Source organism: Triticum aestivum, chromosome 5A (assembly GCF_018294505.1).
Source record: "Triticum aestivum cultivar Chinese Spring chromosome 5A, IWGSC CS RefSeq v2.1, whole genome shotgun sequence".
Classification (NCBI taxonomy): domain Eukaryota; kingdom Viridiplantae; phylum Streptophyta; class Magnoliopsida; order Poales; family Poaceae; genus Triticum; species Triticum aestivum.
Window position 1 is genome coordinate 315,686,244 of NC_057806.1, and position 21,627 is coordinate 315,707,870.

Sequence of the window (21,627 nt, forward strand, 5' to 3'; positions counted from 1 at the left end):
TTTCTTCCATCGTGTTCCTTGTAGAGCGTAGAATTAATTATTGCACTCGAGTGTCCATCATCACCCTTCTGTGTAACTTTGACCTTATCACCCACGAGTAAACTTATGACCAAAGTCATTCCACACACTTCGTTTTTACAAAGCTTTTGCCAATAAACACCCATGATTTGTACCTCTTCTAGCCAACATGTGGCCAAACTAGCCGGGCAGGAACCTTGTGCGGTAAATTGCGCGGTAGCGCGGGAACAAGCTCACCGGCGATAAATTTGGCGCCTCTTTGAGGCCACGCGTGCGGTGCGGTGTTGTCAAGCGTGCACTAGAATCCTCCGCTATGAACGCTGTGACAAGACGTGACAATTACAGTTATTACAGTGGCCAACCTTTCGATCGCGCCCCACCATTGCAAGAAGCACACCCACCACGAGAAATTCTTAGAGGGTATCCTACGTGGCTCCAATGGCGCTTCGAGCGGCTTCTGACGACGAGCAGCAGTTCACCATGCGTGCCGTGATGGACACCCACAGAAGGTTCATGGACCTCTCGGTGGTGTACACCAATGACCCGGTCTGGGTGGAGCACTCCATCTACATCATGGAGTTGTTGCTTGCCGAGGAGAAGTACAAGGTGGTTGGGTTCGACCTCGAGTACACCCGCGCTCGTGTCGGGTCTCGTCCCAAGGACGCCATCACCCAGATGTGCGTGCACCACCACGTCCTCATCTACCACTACTGCCTGGCCACAAGTCCTTGCGAGCGTTTCGCTAGGTTTGTCAACAGCCCCCACTACATGTTCGCTACGGAGGACATCACCAACGATGTAAAGGCGCTCAAGAATTCGGGCATCGCCTAGCAGAATCTTGTCGACATCCAGGGCCAATACAAGATCTGGGGCAGGAAGGAGCATGAGAAGGACTCACTGGTTCACCTCGCCGAGGCCATCATCGACCCCTACTACAGAGACATGAAGGATTCATGCAACAAGGACAAGCGTGCCTGGCACTCGGCCTGGATGGAGAAACTCGACAAAGCTCACGTCGTGTACGCGGCCAAGGAGGCATACACGAGCTACTACATGTACAGGCGGATCGTTGACATGACGAAGTGCCTCCTTCCCCCAAAACGGTCAGGGATTCGGCCGGAAGCAGAGCAATGGGAAGCATCGTCGCAACAATAAGTAGATGATTGGATCCTTGTTTCTCCTACTTTAGTATGCATGTAATTGCTTACTTTGGTGTGTGGAAATGTTATGTGTGTAGTCACTTGTGTAATTGTATGCTTAATTTGGTTATGCAATGTTGTCTTCTTAAGTATACTAGTAGAATGCCCGTGCGTTGCTACGGGCTAGCATGCATATAATAAATCAGAATAATGACTAAGGTCATCTTTAAATTCAAAATTCATTTCTTCCTCATATGTTTGAACGTGTTCGGACATCAAATGGGCGCCTAGTAGGCTCCCAAAATTCAACCATCTAGACAGTTTGGGCTCCCCTGAATCTAGACTATATGTGCGGGAGAAATATGGTTGTCCAGATTATCCATCATGTTATCTTCAACACGCATGCCAACACAAAAAAACACCCCATGATGCACCCTTCCCATTTCCTGTTGGATGTTTCCCTGTGTAGCAAGGCATTTCTCGCTGGAGTCCTCTTATTTAAAACCGGATAATGCCCACCTCACCTTCGCAATGGTGCTCTCTCTCCTTCACACCGTACTTCCCCACGGACCGCCGAGAAGTCCCCTACCAACCGCTCAACTCTCCTACTTAAATTCAGTCAAGTAGAAGCATGCTACCTAGCCCTTGAATCCCTCATAATTAAATTTGCATTCAAGGCACATGCAACAACAATATATCCACTGAATCACAATTTTGGGCTTCCTTCGCATTGTCTAGTAAGCTGGCATTGTTAAATCACAAGATTTACAAAAGCGGGGACTAAAAAAGTACTTGACATAACTATCATATGTATATGTACTCCCTCCGTTCCCAAATATAAGTTTATTTAGAGATTCCAATATAGACTACATTCGTAGGAAAATGAGTGAATCTACACTCTAAACTATGTCTACATACATTCGTATGTAGTTCATATTGAAATATCTAAAAAGACATACATTTAGGAATGGAGGGGGTAGTATATAGAGATTCGGGAGGGCCAAATTAGGTACAGGACAATAAATGCACAATTGGCTTTTCAGGATCAAAAGAACCTTCTATACAATATAATGCACCGTCAGTTCGTTGCTAACTGATTGCAAATAGTATTCTTTAACACCTGGCATAAAACAGTACAATCACAGTACCATTGCTCTCTTTCCGATAGTTGGTATTCAAGGAGGAGCTAGTAATGTCGGTGGAGGTAGATCTAGTTGATAATAATTCAACATTCAATCGAAAATCGAACATACAGACTATTCACGCCATCCATATTTCAATTCAGATTAGATGTGTCCTACCTACATCCCAATACTTATCAAAGAGCTAGATACTGCATCTGCCACTCACTTTACATATTACACAAGCCTTGGTTCAGATAGTCGTCTGCACCTTCTACCAATTTATTTGCTCGTGTTCGCTGCACTATCCCTGCTCAAACAAAAATTATAGGTCAGTGCAAAGAGGGATAACATAGAGAGTTCAGAAAAAATATCTAATAGATGATACAAGCAAAAGCTTCAAGATCCATAGAAGCCTTTGTAATATGCATGACATCAAGAAAACATTCCGCATGCATAACCAAACTGACATCGTCTTGGAGAGGAGGACAAACATCTGGAAGTGCACTACCTTGTCTTCCTTAACCCATCTGGATGACAAATATGAACAAAAATTCATTTGTTGTGGCAATGAGGGTCATAAAGAATGGATACTAGGAAATCAGAGTTAAGGAGACCCAAATCTGTCCAAAGATCATAAGCCAGCTTACATCACAGGATAATATGGTTATCGACTCAACGGAGTTAGGGAGCTAGGGACAACAATTGCGGAAATAGTCTCATATATTCCTCGATTGCTTCCTGATCGTACTTGCACGTGCATTCAGTCTTCATCTGAAAGCTAGCCAAAGGAACACATGAGCGTCAAAGAGCACCAAATGTACTTAGCAGGAGACCAAAGAACCCATAATGCAGAACATGTGCATGCATGGAGGAAGAGCATCCCGCTTGCTTGACCTCAAGAAAATTGACACATGAGAAAGTAAGTGTTTCTGTTTCATAAGAACTAACTGAACAAAGAGAAACCACAGTTTAATAATATAGCACGTGATGTAAACATATAGCAGTACACTGTACATGTCTGTTCCTGTGATTGCATCAAAAAAGTGGTAAAACATAAAAGAAAACAGTACATGAGTTCGATTCTTACCACAAATATTTCCTGAAGCCTCTGAATGAAATCGAGCACGGTAGCGTGGCATGGAGACATCCAAGGAAATCTGCTTGTCGCCCACACATCGATGATTCTCAGTCAAACCAAATCAGGGAGATTGAGATCGGCACCACCATCATCATGTGCACGCCGACAGATCAGGTCGACAATCCTAGGTTAGAGGGACCGTGGGGCCGTTGCCTTGGGAATAGAACGGGGGTAGGGATGGGCATGGTAGCGAGGAAGTGGGGAAGGGAAGGGAGCTCACCACGCTCGGGATCTCGGCCGCTCAGGAGGCGGCAGCGGTGGGGGATAAAGCGCGTCAACGTCGCCGTAGTTGCCATTTGATAGCCATCGCCATCAGTGGCGGGCTGGCCCTAGTGCATCTTGGGAACGGTGCAGTGCGTCCGTGTTGCGTGCCTCCGTTGCTGAGGGGAGAGAGAGGGGTGTGCGGGCTGGGCTCCTGACTCCTAAGCTATCGCCTTTTTGGTTCAGGGAAAATAAAACCGTGACGGATGAAAATAAACCACATGAAAAAGAGAAGGAGGAAAATCGGTGGGGGTGGATCGAGCGAGGCCTGGAGGGGCGGACGAATGAACAAACGACGTAAGAACTCGTCCTTTAGGACCACAACAGGCGTAGGTGACAATAAACTCGTGATTGCCACAACAGGTGACCTCATGTGATCTCCCAATGATCTGTCGTTGTGCTGTGCTTGATGGGGAGCGCTTGATCCAGGGGTGTCCAAGCGCGCTGCATTCAAGCTACCTATGGAACCAGGTACTTTTTGCTTCGGTTAACTCAACCATCCGGCGAACCATCAATGGAGCAGAACAAATTAACGGAGGAAATCAAGACCCGGCAAGTACTTTCCCGCTGAGCCCCCAGGGGCCGCCGGCAACGATGCTGCCGCGGATTCTGAGCCTGCCGAGGAGCGACTGATTCCGGCGGGCCATCAAGCCCTGGCCGTAGAGACGGCCGCTCCCATGGCAAAAGAAATGCCTTTGGTCCTTGTCATCGAGCCCCAGGCTCCGGCATGGGCACAACATACGGTCTGATCCATCCAAACGGGGGAGCTTCCTGAGGAGCAGGAAGAAGCGGAGAAAGTAGCCCGTCGGTCTGCCATGTATCAGTTCGTCGATGACGTCCTGTACAGGAAGAGACCGAACGGCATGAAATTGTAGTGCATTCCCCGGGAGGAAGGACTGGAGCTGTTGGCGGAGATACACGGAGGCATATGTGGCTCCCACATAGGGCTGAGGGCCCTTGCCGGCAAGGCATTCTGGCAGGGTTTCTTCTGGCCCACTGCCCTCCAGGATGCAACGACACTAGTAACCAAGTGTGAACCGTGTCAGTTCCATTCAAAGAAGCTTCATCAACCATCTCAAGCCCTTCAAACAATTCCTCTTTCCTGGCCATTCTCGGTCTGGGGGCTCGACATCCTGGGCCCTTTCCCCCACGTTGTTCGGGGATTTGAGTACTTGTACATTGTGATCGACAAGTTCACAAAGTGGCCAGAGGTGGAAGCAGTGAGGATGGTGACAGCAAGTCAACCGTCAAGTTATTCAAGGGGCTAGTGTGCCATTTTGGTGTGCCAAACAGAGACATCACCGACAACGGCACATAGTTCACAAGCCACACCTTCATGCAATACACCCAAGACCTCGGCAGCAGGGTCTGTTTCGCTTCCATGGCACACCCACGGAGCAACGGCCAGGTGGAGAGGGCAAATGATGAAGTGTTGCGGGGCCTGAGGACAAAGACTTTTGACAGGCTGCACAAGAGCGGAAAACGCTGCATTGATGAGTTGCCGGCGGTTCTTTGGTCGATCAGAACGGTGCCAAATCGAGCCACCAGCCAGACACCCTTTGCCCTAGTATACCGGGCAGAAGCAGTTCTCCCCATAGAACTCATATACGGGTCACCTCGAGTGCTCACTTACGACGAGCTTGAGCAAGAGAAATTGCGGCAAGATGACGCAACGCTCCTTGAGGAAGATCGTCTTCGGGCGGCTGTGAGAGCAGCACACTACCAGCAAGCCTTGCGCCGCTACCATAGCCGCAAGGTTCATGCCCGAAGCCTTGAGGAAGGCGACCTTGTTCTTCGGCGCGTTCAGTCGGCCAAGAATTCCAACAGGTTGACGGCAAAGTCGGAAGGCCCTTATCGGGTAATACGAGTCACCAGGCCTGGCGCAGTCTACCTGGAGATCGGAGATGTTGTTCCAATGAGCAACTCCTGGAACATTGAACATCTTCGCAAGTTTTACCCATAAGGCATGGTTGCCGGGGCCCCCGGCAACCCACCTTTTGTACAAGCCTTGCCGGCAAGGCATGTAACCCTCTATACAAAGCCAGGCATAGACCCTAAGAATAAATAAATGAAGCGCTGGCGCCCTAAGTTTTAGCATGCATGATAGGTTAAGTCTCTCCCTCGGTTAGGGTTGATAGTGCATAGCGGCGACTAACCCCTAGCCTAGAGGTCGAGTATGCGTCTTTCTATCTTCTTTGGTTCGCAGGGCATGTGCACACTTCTGCTAAGCCGCTTGGGAGAAAGAGCACGAACTGGCGCTTTGACCTGGCAAGCCAAGACTGCCAGGAGCTGAAGACACGAGGATCTAACCACGGCAAGCCAAAGTTGCCGGGGGCTGCGGATTCAGATAAGTCCTTCATCCCCTGTTGTGCATTTCCGTATGGAACTGGGACAAATGAAACCTCGTTTTGCTCCAAGACCACCGTGCTCCCCCTTCTTCTTGTACCCAAGTCCCTGGGACAGAACCAGGTCATAGACGCGGTGGCAAGGAAATAAACAAAGGGCCTAACTCTACTTCACCCCTGCCTCCACCAAAGGCATGAGAATGGTCGACTGAAGTCAAGGGACGGCAGGGCCTATTGCCGGGCGACAGTGTTTATCATAAAAATAACAAGGATTCGTTCCTTGGCATGGGCCTCGCTCACGCACAAAGAACCCGGCAAGCACCCTTTTACATTAAAAACATCCCATATAGGTACAGTTCGTACGAAATTAAAAATATGAGCGAGGGAATTACAAGTATTAAAATTAACAAGTCCCCGCAGGCTTACAAACTAAAAAGAGATAAGATGCCCATAATCCCTTTCTTGTCCCTCTCCTCAGGAGGTGGAACAAGATAGCAAGAGGGCAAAAGGAGCGCCAAGGCGAGGTGCGAGGAGTAGAAGGCACCAAGAGAACGTCCCGATGCCGGGAGGGGAGCCGGAAGATGAGGCAGCGGGCCGTCAATACGCGATGAAGGCATCGGTGCCCGCGTACTCTGACTTGACGGCCGCCACCTGCGTTCTTTGCCTTCTCCAACCCTCCTACGCCAGCCGCCCAAGTAGGCGACGGGGGACGCGCCGATGGAGAACTTAACGAGGAAGGCCCTCGGCAGGCCGCACGACGTAGGGCGGGGCGACGCGGTCAGTCGGAGACGAGGTCGACGTGACCTCGCTCGACGCTCTCGTCGTTGCTGTCACTACCCTCCTCATCACTCCCGCTTGAAGAGTAATCTTCATCGTCGGAGGAGTTCTCCACGCAGCACTTTAGGCGAGTTCCAAGATCTCCAAAGACCTTGACGGAGAGCAGGCCGCCCTCCATTAACTTGAAGTAAAGGACAAGCCCCACCATCAGGCCGTGGATGCGAGTGAACGTCTTCCATCCGCGACGGAGGTACATGACAGGAGGAGCGGGGAAGTCGATGTCGACCTGCGTGCTGCCGTTCCCGCAGCCCCTCATGTGCAACCTGAGGGTCTAGGGTGGATCGGGATCCATCTCCCGAGCAAATGGGGTAGGGAGACGGAGGCGGCGACGAGGTGGCCAGCGCAGCCTGATGAAGAACTCGCGGGGCTAGTCCCCGACGTGGCCCTCCATCGGGGGAGGCATCACTGGCAGAGGCGAGGCCGGTGCGCCGCCCCGCCCCCCTCTCCCCCGAGTTCCACGGCAACCTCGGCCTCACCCCCTGCCCCTTCCTCTCGTGACCGGCTCTTGGGAAGGAGGGACGCGCTATCGAGCAGCAACCCTCGCCGCCACCGTTGAAGGGTTGGCGCCTCCTCTCGCCATGGCAGATGGAATAAAGGAGCCGAAGTGAGTGGAGATGGATGACGAAAGGATGTGGGATGTCATCCCCCTCCCCCTTCTTATAAAAGGGGCGGGGTCGGGGCTCGGCCGCCCCACTCGGCCAATCCGGCCATCGGGGGCGCAGGGGATCGAGACCGACCCGCTACCCCAATCAGCGACGGTCCGGTTTCCCACCTCCACCGCCTGCCACCTGCATGGGGGACACATGGCGAGCAAGCAGAATTGAGGGGACGGGTGAGGCGACCGTTCCCCACCCCGTGATCGTGGGGGACTGGCGCCTTGGAGACCACAACCCGAGTCCACACAAGTAAATGAGCCGCGCCTCTGCGCCTTCCTCTTTTTAAGGGGAAGGCGCGAGCCGCATCTTTACCATGATGTGACGCATGCATGCGAAAACCGCCCCACGCACGACCCCCATGTCACGCACGACCCTCCATGTCGCGCGTTCAACGCAGGTCGTGGGGAAGCGCAGCGGACGAGAAGTTACTATGGTAAAATCTGCCCACCTGCCCGCGCACCGTTCTGGGCCTAGCCAAACAACACGGCGCACTTATGTATGGCCCAGGCCCGGGGGCTCCTATCGGTGTACAAAAGTAGGGGCTCTTTTTTTGACCCCTTTACTTGTGCATGGGCAGTCAGAGCTGCGCGCCACGGCCACACTTAGCAGGGCAGTGGAGGGAAGCCGGAGAGAAGCCAAAGCACGAGACAACCAAGGCAACACCAAGACCAGAAACGTAGGAGAGCAAGAGGGCGAGGTGGACTCCCTCGGCAAGATCCTTGCCGAGGTAGCCTCCACAGCACCGGCAAGAGCCTTGCCGGGGCAACTTGCCCGATGCCAGCGGAGCAAGCCACCCTTGAGCTCACAGGCTCCAACCCAACCAACTACATTGGAACCAAGGCTCGGGAGGCGCCTCTATGGTGGCATACAAATCTTCATCAAGATCATAAAACCTGTGAGATCAGATGAGGACCAGAAGACGGCGACCCTCGGCGGGATCCTAGCCGAGAAAATCCACAAGACCCCGGGCAAGACCCTTGCCGGGGATGACTGCAACGCCACGGCTATACCCTTGCCGGCCCCCCGGCAAGACCCTTGCCGAGGGCATCAGCAAGGCCACTGCCAGGCCCGCGCCAGCCAAGACTCCACCATCGTCCCCAAGCAGCTGCTAGCTCAACCAGCTGGGTAGGCACCTACGTGGCGATGGGCGGCCTCTACACCGACTCAGCAAGCACCTGCGTGGTGGCATGCGACCCTTCATGAAGGCTCCACCACCGCGCTAGCCCAGCAGCCAGCCAACGTGGCGCCGTGATGCCTCATCAGCTCAGACGCGTGTCGAGGCCAGGAGAGGAAGCGACGGCTGGGACGTGCTTCCCTGGCATCGCCGATAAAGCAAGGGGGGCACGTCAGCAGCGCATTAAATGTGTTTGTCCGACGGTCCTAGAGGATAGGCTTATCGACTGTAGACCTTTCCACCTCCTGTGTGCCACTGTGGCAACCCCTTTTTCCTATAAAAGGAGGCCCGAGTCGACCAGGAGGGGGATTCGGCTCTTTTGGGCAAGTTGCACCCCGTAGCTAGCTCGAGAACACAAGAACACTCAAATACACCCACCAAAGCAGGACTAGGGTATTACGCATCTTCGCGGCCCGAACCTGGGTAAAAGATCCGTGTGCTTCCTATCAGACCCACTCTTTGCACAACCTCGCGCTCGCCAACCGTAGAAGGGATCCCAATGACCCCATAGGTGTCGTTTCCACCGACGGGTTGGGTACGCCTTCTATCACAGATCCGAAGGCAAGATATTCGTTGCTAAGAATGGATCCTTTCTAGAGAAGGAGTTTCTCTCGAAAGAAGTGTGTGGGAGGAAAGTAGAACTTGATGAGGTAATTGTACCTTCTCCGGAATTGGAAAGTAGTTCATCACAGAAATCAGTTCTAGTGATTCCTACACCAATTAGTGAGGAAGCTAATGATGATGATCATGAAACTTCAGATCAAGTTACTACCGACCCTCGTAGGTCAACCAGAGTACGATCCGCACCCGAGTGGTACGGTAATACTGTTCTGGAAGTCATGTTACTAGACCATGACGAACCTACGAACTATGAGGAAGCGATGATGAGCCCAGATTACATGAAATGGCTTGAGGCCATGAAATCTGAGATGGGATCCATGTATGAGAACAAAGTGTGGACTTTGGTTGACTTTCCTGATGACCGGCAAGCCATGGAGAATAAAAGGATCTTCAAGAAGAAGACCGACGCTGACGGTAATGTTACTGTCTATAAAGCTTGACTTGTTGCGAAAGGTTTTTGGCAAGTTCAAGGAGTTGACTACAATGAGACTTTCACACCCATAGCGATGCTTAAGTCTGTCCGAGTCATGTTAGCAATTGCCGCAATTTATGATTATGAAATTTGGAAAATGGATGTCAAAACTGCATTCCTTAATGGATATCTTAAAGAAGAGTTGTATATGATGCAACCAGAAGGTTTTGTCGATCCAAAAGGTGCTAACAAAGTGTGCAAGCTCTAGCGATCCATTTATGGACTGGTGCAAGCCTCTCGGAGTTGGAATATACGCTATTGATAGTGTGATCAAAGCATATGGTTTTATACAGACTTTTGGAGAAGCTTGTATTTACAAGAAAGTGAGTGGGAGCTCTGTAGCATTTCTAATATTATATGTGGATGACATATTGTTGATTGGAAATAATACAAAATTTCTGGATAGCATAAAAGGATACTTGAATAAGAATTTTTCAATGAGAGACCTCGGTGAAGCTGCTTATATATTGGGCATCAAGATCTATAGAGATAGATCAAGATGCTTAATTGAACTTTCACAAAGAACATACCTTGATAAAGTTTTGAAGAAGTTAAAAATGGATCAGTCAAAGAAACGGTTCTTGCCTGTGTTACAAGGTGTGAAGTTGAGTCAGACTCAATGCCCGACCACTGCAGAAGATAGTGAGAAAATGAAAGTCATTCCATATGCCTCAGACATAGGTTCTATCATGTATGCAATGCTGTGTACCAGACCTGATGTGTGCCTTGCTAGAAGTTTAGCGGGGAGGTACCAAAGTAATCCAGGAGTGGATCACTGGACAACCATCAAGAACATCCTGAAATACTTGAAAAGGACTAAGGATATGTTTCTCGTTTATGGAGGTGACAAAGAGCTTGTCGTAAATGGTTACGTCGATGCAAGCTTTGACACTGATCCGGATGACTCTAAGTCACAAACCGGATACGTATTTATATTGAATGGTGGAGCTGTTAGTTGGTGTAGTTCCAAGCAGAGCGTCATGGCGGGATCTACGTGTGAAGCGGAGTACATAGCTGCTTTGGAAGAAGCAAATGAAGGAGTCTGGATGAAGGAGTTCATATCCGATCTAGGTGTAATACCTAGTGCATCGGGTCCAATGAAAAGCTTTTGTGACAATACTGGAGCAATTGCCTTAGCAAAGGAATCCAGATTTCACAAGAGAACCAAACACATCAAGAGACGCTTCAATTCCATCCGCGATCAAGTCAAGGAGGGAGACATAGAGATTTGCAAGATACATATGGATCTGAATGTTGTAGACCCATTGACTAAGCCTCTCTCACAAGCAAAACATGATCAACACCAATGCTCCATGGGTGTTAGAATCATTACTACGTAATCTAGATTATTGACTCTAGTGCAAGTGGGAGACTAAAGGAAATATGCCCTGGAGGCAATAATAAAGTTGTTATTTATATTTCCTTATATCATGATAAATGTTTATTATTCATGCTAGAATTGTATTAACCAGAAACTTAGTACATGTGTGAATACATAGACAAACAGAGTGTCCCTAGTATGCCTCTACTTGACTAGCTCATTAATCAAAGATGGTTAAGTTTCCTGACCACATGTGTTGTCATTTGATGAACGGGATCACATCATTAGAGAATGATGTGATGGACAAGACCCATCCGTTAGCTTAGCATAATGATCGTTTAGTTTCATTGATATTGCTTTCTTCATGACTTATACATGTTCCTATGACTATGAGACTATGCAACTCCCAAATGCCATAGGAACACTGTCGGTGTCAAAACCGGCGGATCTCGGGTAGGGGGTCCCGAACTGTGCGTCTAGGCGGATGGTAACAGGAGGCAGGGGACACGAAGTTTTACCCAGGTTCGGGCCCTCTTGATGGAGGTAAAACCCTACGTCCTGCTTGATTAATATTGATGATATGGGTAGTACAAGAGTAGATCTACCACGAGATCAGAGAGGCTAAACCCTAGAAGCTAGCCTATGGTATGATTGTCTGTAGTCCTACGGACTAAAACCCTTCCGGTTTATATAGACACCGGAGGGGGCTAGGGTTACACAAGGTCGGTTACAAAGGAGGAGATATACATATCCGTATTGCCTAGCTTGCCTTCCACGCCAAGTAGAGTCCCATCCGGACATGAGATGAAGTCTTCAATCTTATATCTTCATAGTCCAACAGTCGGGCCAAAGGATATAGTCCGGCTGTCCGGAGACCCCACAATCCAGGACTCCCTCAGTAGCCCCTGAACCAGGCTTCAATGACGATGAGTCCGGCGCACAGTGTTGTCTTCGGCATTGCAAGGCGGGTTCTTCTCCAACTTTCAAGTGTTTGTAAGCAGTGTCCGGCTCCATAAATGTTGAACCTCTTGGCTTCTGTGCCCAATAAGGGCTTTCTCCCACGCGTCGAATGAATACGAGGCGCCAGGGCGTTTTTACCTTCACCCCCCCTAGCCAGATAAATAAATTGTCTATTAAAGGAATGAGGATTCTTAGATCCGATCCATACCATCCTCCCCCATCGAGAATTCATCAGAGCGCATTTCGAAAAGATCCATTCCAGCATGGCCGACCTCCGCAGCTCCTCCTCCCGCCCCCGTAGCCCTAAGCCCGGTGATTGGGAGAGGTGTTCAGTCCCGCACAGTCGATTAGTCGAGCTGCAGACTAAGGGATTTCTCCCTCCGGCGTATATGGTGCCCGTTCGAGCCGGGCTTGCCACCTACAATGGCGGGGCGCAAGCGGAGAGCTATCCTTGTCCCTCCATGGGGGAACGGGTCTGCCTTGTTCCTTATTTACTAAGGGGACTCGGATTTCCAATTCATCCGTTCCTCCGCGGGCTCCTAGAGTTCTACGGCCTCCAATTACACAATCTCACCCCTGCCTCCATTCTACATATCGCCGGCTATGTTTCCCTCTGTGAGTTGTTCCTGGGCTGCGAGGCTCACTTCGAGATGTGGAAAAGGCTATTCTGCCTTGTCCCTCGCACATAGAGGGAATCACTTTATCAAGTGGGCGGAGCCGAAATACGGCGCATCGCCGATACTGGATACCTGTCCGGTACCCCGAAGAAGCCATCCGAATACTGGCCTTCAGAATGGTTTTATATGGAGAATGTCCCCCTTTTGGACCCTGTTCGGCAGGGTCTTCCTGACTTCAACAGTGCTCCTTTGAAGAAGCGCCGAAGTTGGTGCCCCCGGAGCCCCCAGGCGGAAGACAACGGAGAAGTCCTCTATCTGATGAACCGGATCAAAGCACTGGCTCGATCAGGATTGACAATAATCGAGGTTATGTCGATTTTCATAATGCGGGGAGTGCAGCCACTTCAATATCGTGGGCACCCCTTGTGGTGTTATAATGGGGCGAATGACGCCACCCGCTGCGGGCGTAAGGGTCCGGACAATGCTGCCGCTCTAGCAAAAAATTTGTCCGAACTGTTCAAGGGTGAGGAAGAGGAGTTCACCCGCATTAAGCCACGGGATGGATTCTCCATGTACAATCCTCCAAGCTGGGTAAGTTATATCTCCCTGCCCCCATTTTTCCCGCATTCTTAGTCGTAAGTATTCACCTTGCCACTTTGCGGCAGGAACTGCGAAAAGCCATAAAGGAGGTCAGCGACCCTTCTCTACAACCAGAGGACCCTGAACGGGCCCTCGATTCCGGACTTGAATAAGATCTGGTTATCTCCATGGAACTGATAGACCGGCAGTTCTATCAGTTAAGCTGCGATGATGCCCTGGTGGCCATTACGGCTGGCTATCCCGGACTGCTCCCTGCATCGCAGGTAAGAAAAATCAAAAAGTCCCAACTCCAAAACTAGGATCCCCTTTTAGGCACTTCACCCACCATATACACATGGCATCTTTTACAGGGAAGGCATTCAGGACGCCCTGCCAAACCCGCAGCAACTCGCCAACAAGAGGCACCGAGGCCGGGTACGCCAAAAAGGAAGGCGGTCAGGACGGAGATGCCGGGGCAAAGGTATAGGAAAAACCCCGCTCCATGGTTGTCGTCTTTCTCAAAATGTAATGATGCCCATGTTTCTTTAGCAGAAGAAACGCTCGCCGGAATATGTCTGGCGATGCTGCTAATCAAGCTTCCACCAGTCGGGCGCCAGGACCGGACAGGAGGCGGAAGCCAATATGGGGCAGGCGCCGGATAATCCCCCTACAGAGGATGCGGGTAGATTATCCACTACAAACTCAAAAGTGGAAAGCGCCATGAATCATAGGCGCCGCCGGGCCATACTTTGCGATGCTTGTTTCTCACCAGAGGCGTTCGACGCCTTCAATTCTGGAGAGGCATACCTCCGTGCTGCTCAAGATGGTCTAGCCAGAGCCATGGATCAGTATGTAAAGGATGTACGGGTGAGTAAATCTGGCGATTTATATGTATCAGTAGCCCCTGAGACTTGAAACAGTTAGCAGAACTGATTTAAGGATCATATTTAATGTGCAGGTTCTTACAGAGAAGAATACTAGGCTGTCCCAGGAGCTGGAGGAATGCAAGACCCAACTGCGGGACGCTCTTGCCGCATTGCAGGAACAGAAAAAGCCTCCCGCTGGTAACATTTATTTTAAAGAATGATGGTTACCATATAGTGTGCGGTGTGTCTGCAGATCTAACAATTGATTTTGCAGATGAATCCGGAGAAAATCTGGGGGACCAGCATGTTATGCGACAGCTAGAGGCTGGCAAGGCGTGCTGACTGAGGTTATGCGGGAGACAAACAATCTCCAAGACGCCAATGTTAAGTTGAACGTGGAACTAAAAGACGTTCAGGGCTAGCTTGCGGACCCCGAGAATGAGAATAAGCGGCTTCGGCGCGGCATTTTCAGTAAGTGTTTGAACAAATCATTTTAAAGGAGTTCGGCAAAGAAGCTGACTAACAACGTTATGTCTGTAGGTATGCTGGCAGGTCATCCTGCAGAGGAAATGCCTGGGTCTGCGGGTGATCTTCTGTCCGAGCTGTCACATCTGCATGAACAAGTTCCGCAGGTGATGCGGGGTGTTGCCCAGGCCTTGTGGTCATCCGTCTCCCTGCCAGAAGGCATTGCAGAGCTTGCGGAGAAGATGAAGGGAGCACGGTGGTGCTTCTGATTATGGAAGATATCAGCCTGCCGACAGCGTGCTCGAGAAGCCTGGGCCATGGTGAAGACGCGTTATACCAAGGCAGAACCAAATCACATGGCCGAGGTCGGACCTGTGGGGCCCGACGGATAAGAGATCCCCGTTAGCTTAGTTTATGGGCAAGTAGAATTAGCCGCAAAGTATTCCCAACAGGATTGTAAGCTAGACCGCCTATTGGATGGCATAGAGGAGGAATTTAGTCAGTCTTCATGAACATGTAATTAAAGTGACATGTATAATGCCTTCTAGCCGGATTGTAGATCATTTGTCATTGCGGACCTTTTAGCTTCAACCTCTGGGCCCGATAGTCCGGAGTGAATCCGAATACCCGCTCAGTTATATAAAACCGGGGTATGCGTGGAGACCAGGCGTAGGGGTCATTGGTGCTTTATCAGACAAGTGCCCAACTAGTTATGTTATATTACATGGGTAGTAAGAAACATCTTCCGGGGAGAATAGTTCCGTTAAGGGTTCCTTTCCCTGGGTAAGCATGCCCTAAAGTGCATATCCGGACTGCGATAGGAAACGCAGAAAAAACATCTGGGGGCAGATATGGACAATAAATAAAAATCATCTTTTGTTCACCGACCGAATATTCCCTTGAGAATGCTAGCTTTCGGCTTCACCCAGTCTGAGGTACACATCCGGCTGACCCGGCAGTAACAATCGCAGAGGTGCTCCCCTTATGCCCTAGCCGAATTAATGGGAACGTAGGGCATGAATACAAGAGCCAGGCAACCCAGCTTGGCCAAAACTTAAGTCATATCGATGCATATAATGGTGAAAAAAGGTACATGCGGAAGTATAACACATGTGTTGGGCATGAGGCCCGAATAAATAATTTAAGCTTCTGTGAAAGAAGCCCTCGGGTATGAAAAGTGCGGCTAGCGCATCTGTAATGTACAAGCGAGGCACAAGGTGACCCTTGAAGGCCTAGAGAAATAATAAAAGAAAGAAAGAAAGGGAAACAAGACAGATGATGTATATGCAGAAAATGGACAAAGGGAGGGGACTAACATAGAGTCTGGTGCTAGGCGTAGAATCTTCGAAGCCTGGCCGCGTTCCATGGGTTCGACTCGAGTCGACTACTCAATGCATCCCCCAGTCGGTACGCTTCACCGGTCAGAACTTGGTCAATAATGAAAGGACCTTCCCATTTGGGCTCGAGCTTGTTCTTTTTCTTATCCGGCAGGCGTAGAACTAGTTCGCCAATGTTATAAGTTTTGGCCCGTACTTCTCTGCTTTGGTATCTGTGAGCCTGTTGCTGATAAAATGCAGAACAGGCTTTGGCTACGTCGCGCTCCTCTTCCAGGGTGTCTAGACTGTCCTGCCGATCGAGCTCGGCTTCTCTTTCTTCGTACATGCGCACTCGAGGTGAGTCATGAATTATGTCACAGGGCAAGACTGCCTCTGCGCCGTACACCATAAAGAAGGGTGTATATCCGGCACTACGATTCGGCGTGGTCCACAGCCCCCAGAGTACGGAGTCGAGCTCCTCTACCCAGTGCGTGTTAGACTCCGTTAAGGAGCATACTAATCTGGGTTTGATGCCGCTCATTATAAGACCGTTTGCTCGCTCGACTTGACCGTTGGTTTGTGGGTGATAGACTGAAGCGTAATCGAGCTTGATGCCCATTTTGCTGCACCAGAGTTTTACCTCGTCGGCCGTGAAGTTCGTGCCATTATCAGTGATGATGCTGTGGGGGACGCCATAACGGTGTACAACCCCGGTTATGAAGTATATCACTGGTCCGGATTCGGCTGTTTTAACAGGTTTGGCATCTATCCATTTGGTGAATTTATCCACCATGACCAATAAGTATTTTTCTTGTGGGTTCCCCCTTTAAGGGGTCCAACCATGTCAAGCCCCCAGACCACAAAGGGCCATGTAATGGGGATTGTTTGGAGGGCGGTGGGTGGCATGTGGATTTGATTTGCAAAGAGCTGGCAACCGGCGCAACGTTGGACCAAGTCCTGTGCATCTTCCCGGGCCGTTGGCCAATAGAATCCTGTACGGAAGGCCTTGCTTACAAGAGCCCGGGCTGCAGTGTGATGACCGCCGAGTCCGGCGTGAATTTCTGCCAAAAGATTTCGCCCTTCCACTTTGGAGATGCACCTTTGAAGGACTCCGGTAGTACTTTTTTTGTACAATTCTCCCATACTACGGATGGTTTAAACAGCCTTTCCAAAAATATGTTGGGGGGAATGCATCGCGTTTTGCACCGATGCGGGCGAGGATATCCGCCGCCTGATTGTTTTCTCGAGCCACATGGTGAAAATCGAGCCCCTCGAACTGAGCTGACATTTTTAGGATGGTGTTTCGATAGGCCGCCATTTTCGGATCCTTGGTGTCAAAGTCTCCATTTATTTGGGATATTGCGAGGTTTGAATCCCCACGCACCTTCAAACATTGAATGCCCATGGAGACTGCCATCCGAAGACCATGCAACAGAGCTTCGTATTCAGCTGCATTGTTGGAGTCTATATACAATATTTGCAGCACGTACTGGACGGTATCTCCGGTTGGGGACGTCAGGACGACGCCATCCCCTAGACCAGCCAGCATTTTAGAACCGTCGAAGTGCATGATCCAATTGGAGTATGCGCGTACCCTTTAGGGAGTTCGGCCTCCGTCCATTCGGCGATGAAGTCGGCCAATACTTGCGACTTGATGGCTCGTCGAGGTTTGTATGTTATGTCGAACGAGAGGAGCTCAATGGCCCATTTGGCAATCCGGCCCATAGCGTCGCGGTTGTTTATAATATCATTAAGTGGCACTTCCGAGGCTACTGTAATCAAACACTCTTGAAAGTAGTGTCGCAGCTTCCGGGATGCCATGAATACCACATAGGCTATCTTTTGATAATGTGGGTACCGTTATTTGCATGGAGTGAGGACAGTGGATACATAGTATACCGGCTTTTGAAGAGGGAATTTGTGTCTGTTTGCTTCTCGTTCGACGATGAGCACTGCGCTGACAACTTGATGAGTTGCCGCAATGTACAACAGCATTGGTTCACCAATGTTTGGCACGGCTAGGATTGGGTTGGTTGCCAAAATGGCCTTTATTTCTTCCAGTCCGGCTGTGGTCGTGTCCGTCCATTCAGAAGTGTTCGGTGCACCGAAGGAGGCGATAAAGGGGTAAAGCCTTTTCTCCTAAGCGAGAGATAAAGCGGCTTAGAGCCGCCACGCATCCAGTTAACTTCTCGATTTGTTTGAGGTCTGTTGGGGTAGCCAACTGTTACAAAGCTCGGATTTTGGCCGGATTAGCTTCAATACCTCTACTGGAGACAATGAAACCCAGGAGCTTTCCGGCTGGTACGCCGAAAACGCATTTTTCCGGATTAAGCTTAATGTCATATGTTCGGAGGTTGTCGAATGTGAGCCTCAAGTCATCTATCAAAGAGTCGACGTGTTTGGTTTTGACGACCACATCGTCTATGTATGCCTCTACTGTTTTGCCGATTTGTTTCTCCAGACATGTCTGAATCATGCGCTGATATGTTGCGCCGGTGTTTTTGAGCCCAAAAGGCATTGTGTTAAAACAGAAGGGGCCGTATGGTGTGATGAATGCCATTGCGGCTTGGTCAGACTCCGCCATCTTGATTTGGTGGTAATCGGAGTATGCGTCGAGGAAACACAATGACTCGTGTCCTGCAGTAGCATCAATGATTTGATCGATGTGTGGGAGGGGGAAGGGATCCTTTGGGCAAGCTTTATTGAGGTCTTTGAAATCGACACAAAGGCGCCAGGATTTGTCCTTCTTTGGTACCGTCACCAGGTTTGCTAGCCAGTCCGGGTGTTTTATTTCTCTGATGAATCCGGCCTCCAATAACTTGGCTAGTTCCTCTCCCATGGCATGTCTCTTAGGTTTGGAGAAATGCCGAAGAGCTTGCTTGACCAGCTTGAATCCCTTTAGGATATTGAGGCTATGCTCGGCCAGCCTGCGTGGGATTCCTGGCATGTCTGAGGGATGCCAGGTGAATATGTCCCAGTTCTCCCGCAGGAACTCTCGTAGTGTGGCGTCCACAGCGGGGTTTAACTGTGCCCCGATGGAGGCTGGTTTTGTAGGGTCCGTTGGGTGGACTTGGAATTTGATTATTTCATCCGCTGGTTTAAAAGAGGTGGACTTGGATCTCCTGTCGAGTATCACGTCGTCCCTGTCCACTGTGGAGCGTAGCATGGTTAATTCCTCGGCCGAGAGGGCTTCGGATAATGCCTCAAGGGCCAATGCGGCTGTTTTGTTTTCGGTGCGGAGTGCTGTGTCCGGATCACTGGCGAGAGTGATGATTCCGTTGGGCCCAGGCATTTTGAGCTTCATGTACCCGTAATGGGGTACGGCTTGGAATATTGTGAATGCCTCTCGTCCTAAAAGAGCGTGATAACCGCTGCTGAACATGGCCACTTGAAATGTAATTTCTTCAGACCTGTAATTATCTGGCATGCCGAATACCACATCTAGTGTGATTTTCCCAGCGCAGTGTGCTTCCCGACTGGGGATGATTCCTCTAAAGGTTGTGCTACTTTGCTCAATGCGGTTCCAGTCTATTTCCATCTTTTGAAGAGTTTCCTCATAAATGAGGTTTAATCTGCTACCGCCGTCCATGAGTACTTTGGTGAGTCGAAAGCCGTCCATGATTGGACTGAGGTCTAGTGCGGCTGGTGCTCGGGCCGTTCGGAATTTAGGTTCGTCACTGGCATTGAAGGTAATAGCCGTGTCACTCCATGGATTTATTGCTGCTACGTGGCAGATTTCGGCCATGCTGTGGAGTGTTCGCTTGCGCCTATTATTTGACGCAAAGGTCTCGAAGACCGTTAACACCGTATTGTTATCCACGTGATGGTGCTCTCTGGTATTTGGGAGAAGAAGATCCTCACCACTTTTGGCCACCTGCCGGAGTATCCAACATGCTCTGAGGCTATGCGTTGGTATTGTATCCGCTGTACTATGAATTTTGCAGGGCCGTTGAGCCATCCCTCCAGTACAGTTCCATACCCTGTAGAGGGTTTTTGCTTTTTGGTGGTTGACCTGGGTGTATTGTGATAATGCACCCTTTTGTTTTGGACTGGGTTTGTATTCAGGGCCGGATTATCCCAAAAGTTTATTTCGGTTCTCCAAGCACTTTCCATCGCACAGTACTTTCGTACTATGGATGCCAAGTCAGCGAAGCGTGTTATCTCACGGCGATTTATGGCGTTAAGGATTCCCTTGTCCGTGCAATTATTGCAGAAGAATAGGATTGCGTCTTCCTCGCGATAGTCCTTAACCTTGTTCATCGCAAGGAGGAATCTGGCCCAATAGAGATGTACTGTTTCTTGGGGCTCTTGCCTGATGTGGGAAAGATCGCTTATGTTTGGGTGGGTGTGTGGAATTGAATCCGAACCCTCACCTGATCTGGGATCCAGGGGCCGAGGAATTTCCAATTTTGGAAGTTCCGGTTCCAGGGTGTGACTCGATAATCCTGGCCCACTGCCTGACTCTAAGTTTAGGGATCGGGTGTTGTCCTCCCGCAAACGGGCGTCCGGCTCAGAGAGCTCGGGAATCCAGACATAGTTGGTCCTCAAGATGTTGGAAAGGTCGTCCCATTGTTCCTCCACCACTGCAACATGACGGGTGACCGGTGGAGAGTTAATCTTCCTTTGATCGGGTTTAAGCCCAATCCGATCATAGTCCGTAGCGACTCCAAGGCGGCGATGCGATCCAAGAGCTCGTTTAAGGAGGCGAGCTCCATTGGATCCATCTGTTCGGCAAGTGCTGATTTGACATGGAGGTTGTTTTCGATGACCCGAGAAGTCATCGTCGGCGCGGTGGCCGAACAGGCGGTCATGATGAAACCACCTAGCCAGAGAGTTTGGCCGATAGCCAAAGTTCCCCCGACAGTAGTACCATCTTTAAAGACGAGATGAGACATCCTTCCTTCTAGGGACGGCACAGAGGAACTCTCAATGAAAGCACCAATGTCGGTGTCAAAACCGGCGGATCTCGGGTAGGGGGTCCCGAACTGTGCGTCTAGGTGGATGGTAACAGGAGGCAGGGGACACGAAGTTTTACCTAGGTTCGGGCCCTCTTGATGGAGGTAAAACCCTACGTCCTGCTTGATTAATATTGATGATATGGGTAGTACAAGAGTAGATCTACCACGAGATCAGAGAGGCTAAACCCTAGAAGCTAGCCTATGGTATGATTGTCTGTAGTCCTACGGACTAAAACCCTTCCAGTTTATATAGACACTGGAGGGGGCTAGGGTTACACAAGGTCAGTTACAAAAGGAGGAGATATACATATCCATATTGCCTCGCTTGCCTTCCACGCCAAGTAGAGTCCCATCCGGACACGAGACGAAGTCTTCAATCTTGTATCTTCATAGTCCAACAGTCCGGCCAAAGGATATAGTCCAGCTGTCCGGAGACCCCCCCCCAATCCAGGACTCCCTCAAACACCTTGTGTGCTATCAAACATCACAACATAACTCGGTGATTATAAAGATGCTCTACAGGTGTCTCCGATGGTGTTTGTTGCATTGGCATAGATCGAGATTAGGATTTGTCACTCCGTGTATCGGAGAGGTATCTCTGGGCCCTCTCAGTAATGCACATCACTATAAGTCTTGCAAGCAATGTGACTAATGAGTTAGTTGTGGGATGATGCATTACAACGAGTAAAGAGACTTGCCGGTAACGATATTTAACTAGGTATAAGAATACCCACAATCGTATCTCGGGCAAGTAACATAC

General features: G+C 50.0%; 1 long non-coding RNA gene across 1 annotated transcript; it reads right to left on the reverse strand.

Moving 5' to 3' along the window:
• Positions 1–2,177: 2,177 nt before the first annotated feature.
• Positions 2,178–3,941, reverse strand: LOC123106855 (uncharacterized). The gene is made up of 3 exons (XR_006451529.1): positions 3,369–3,941; positions 2,929–3,175; positions 2,178–2,808 (listed from the first exon to the last, which is right to left on the reverse strand). It is a non-coding gene; the product is annotated as an uncharacterized lncRNA (long non-coding RNA).
• Between the last annotated feature and the right edge of the window lie 17,686 nt (positions 3,942–21,627).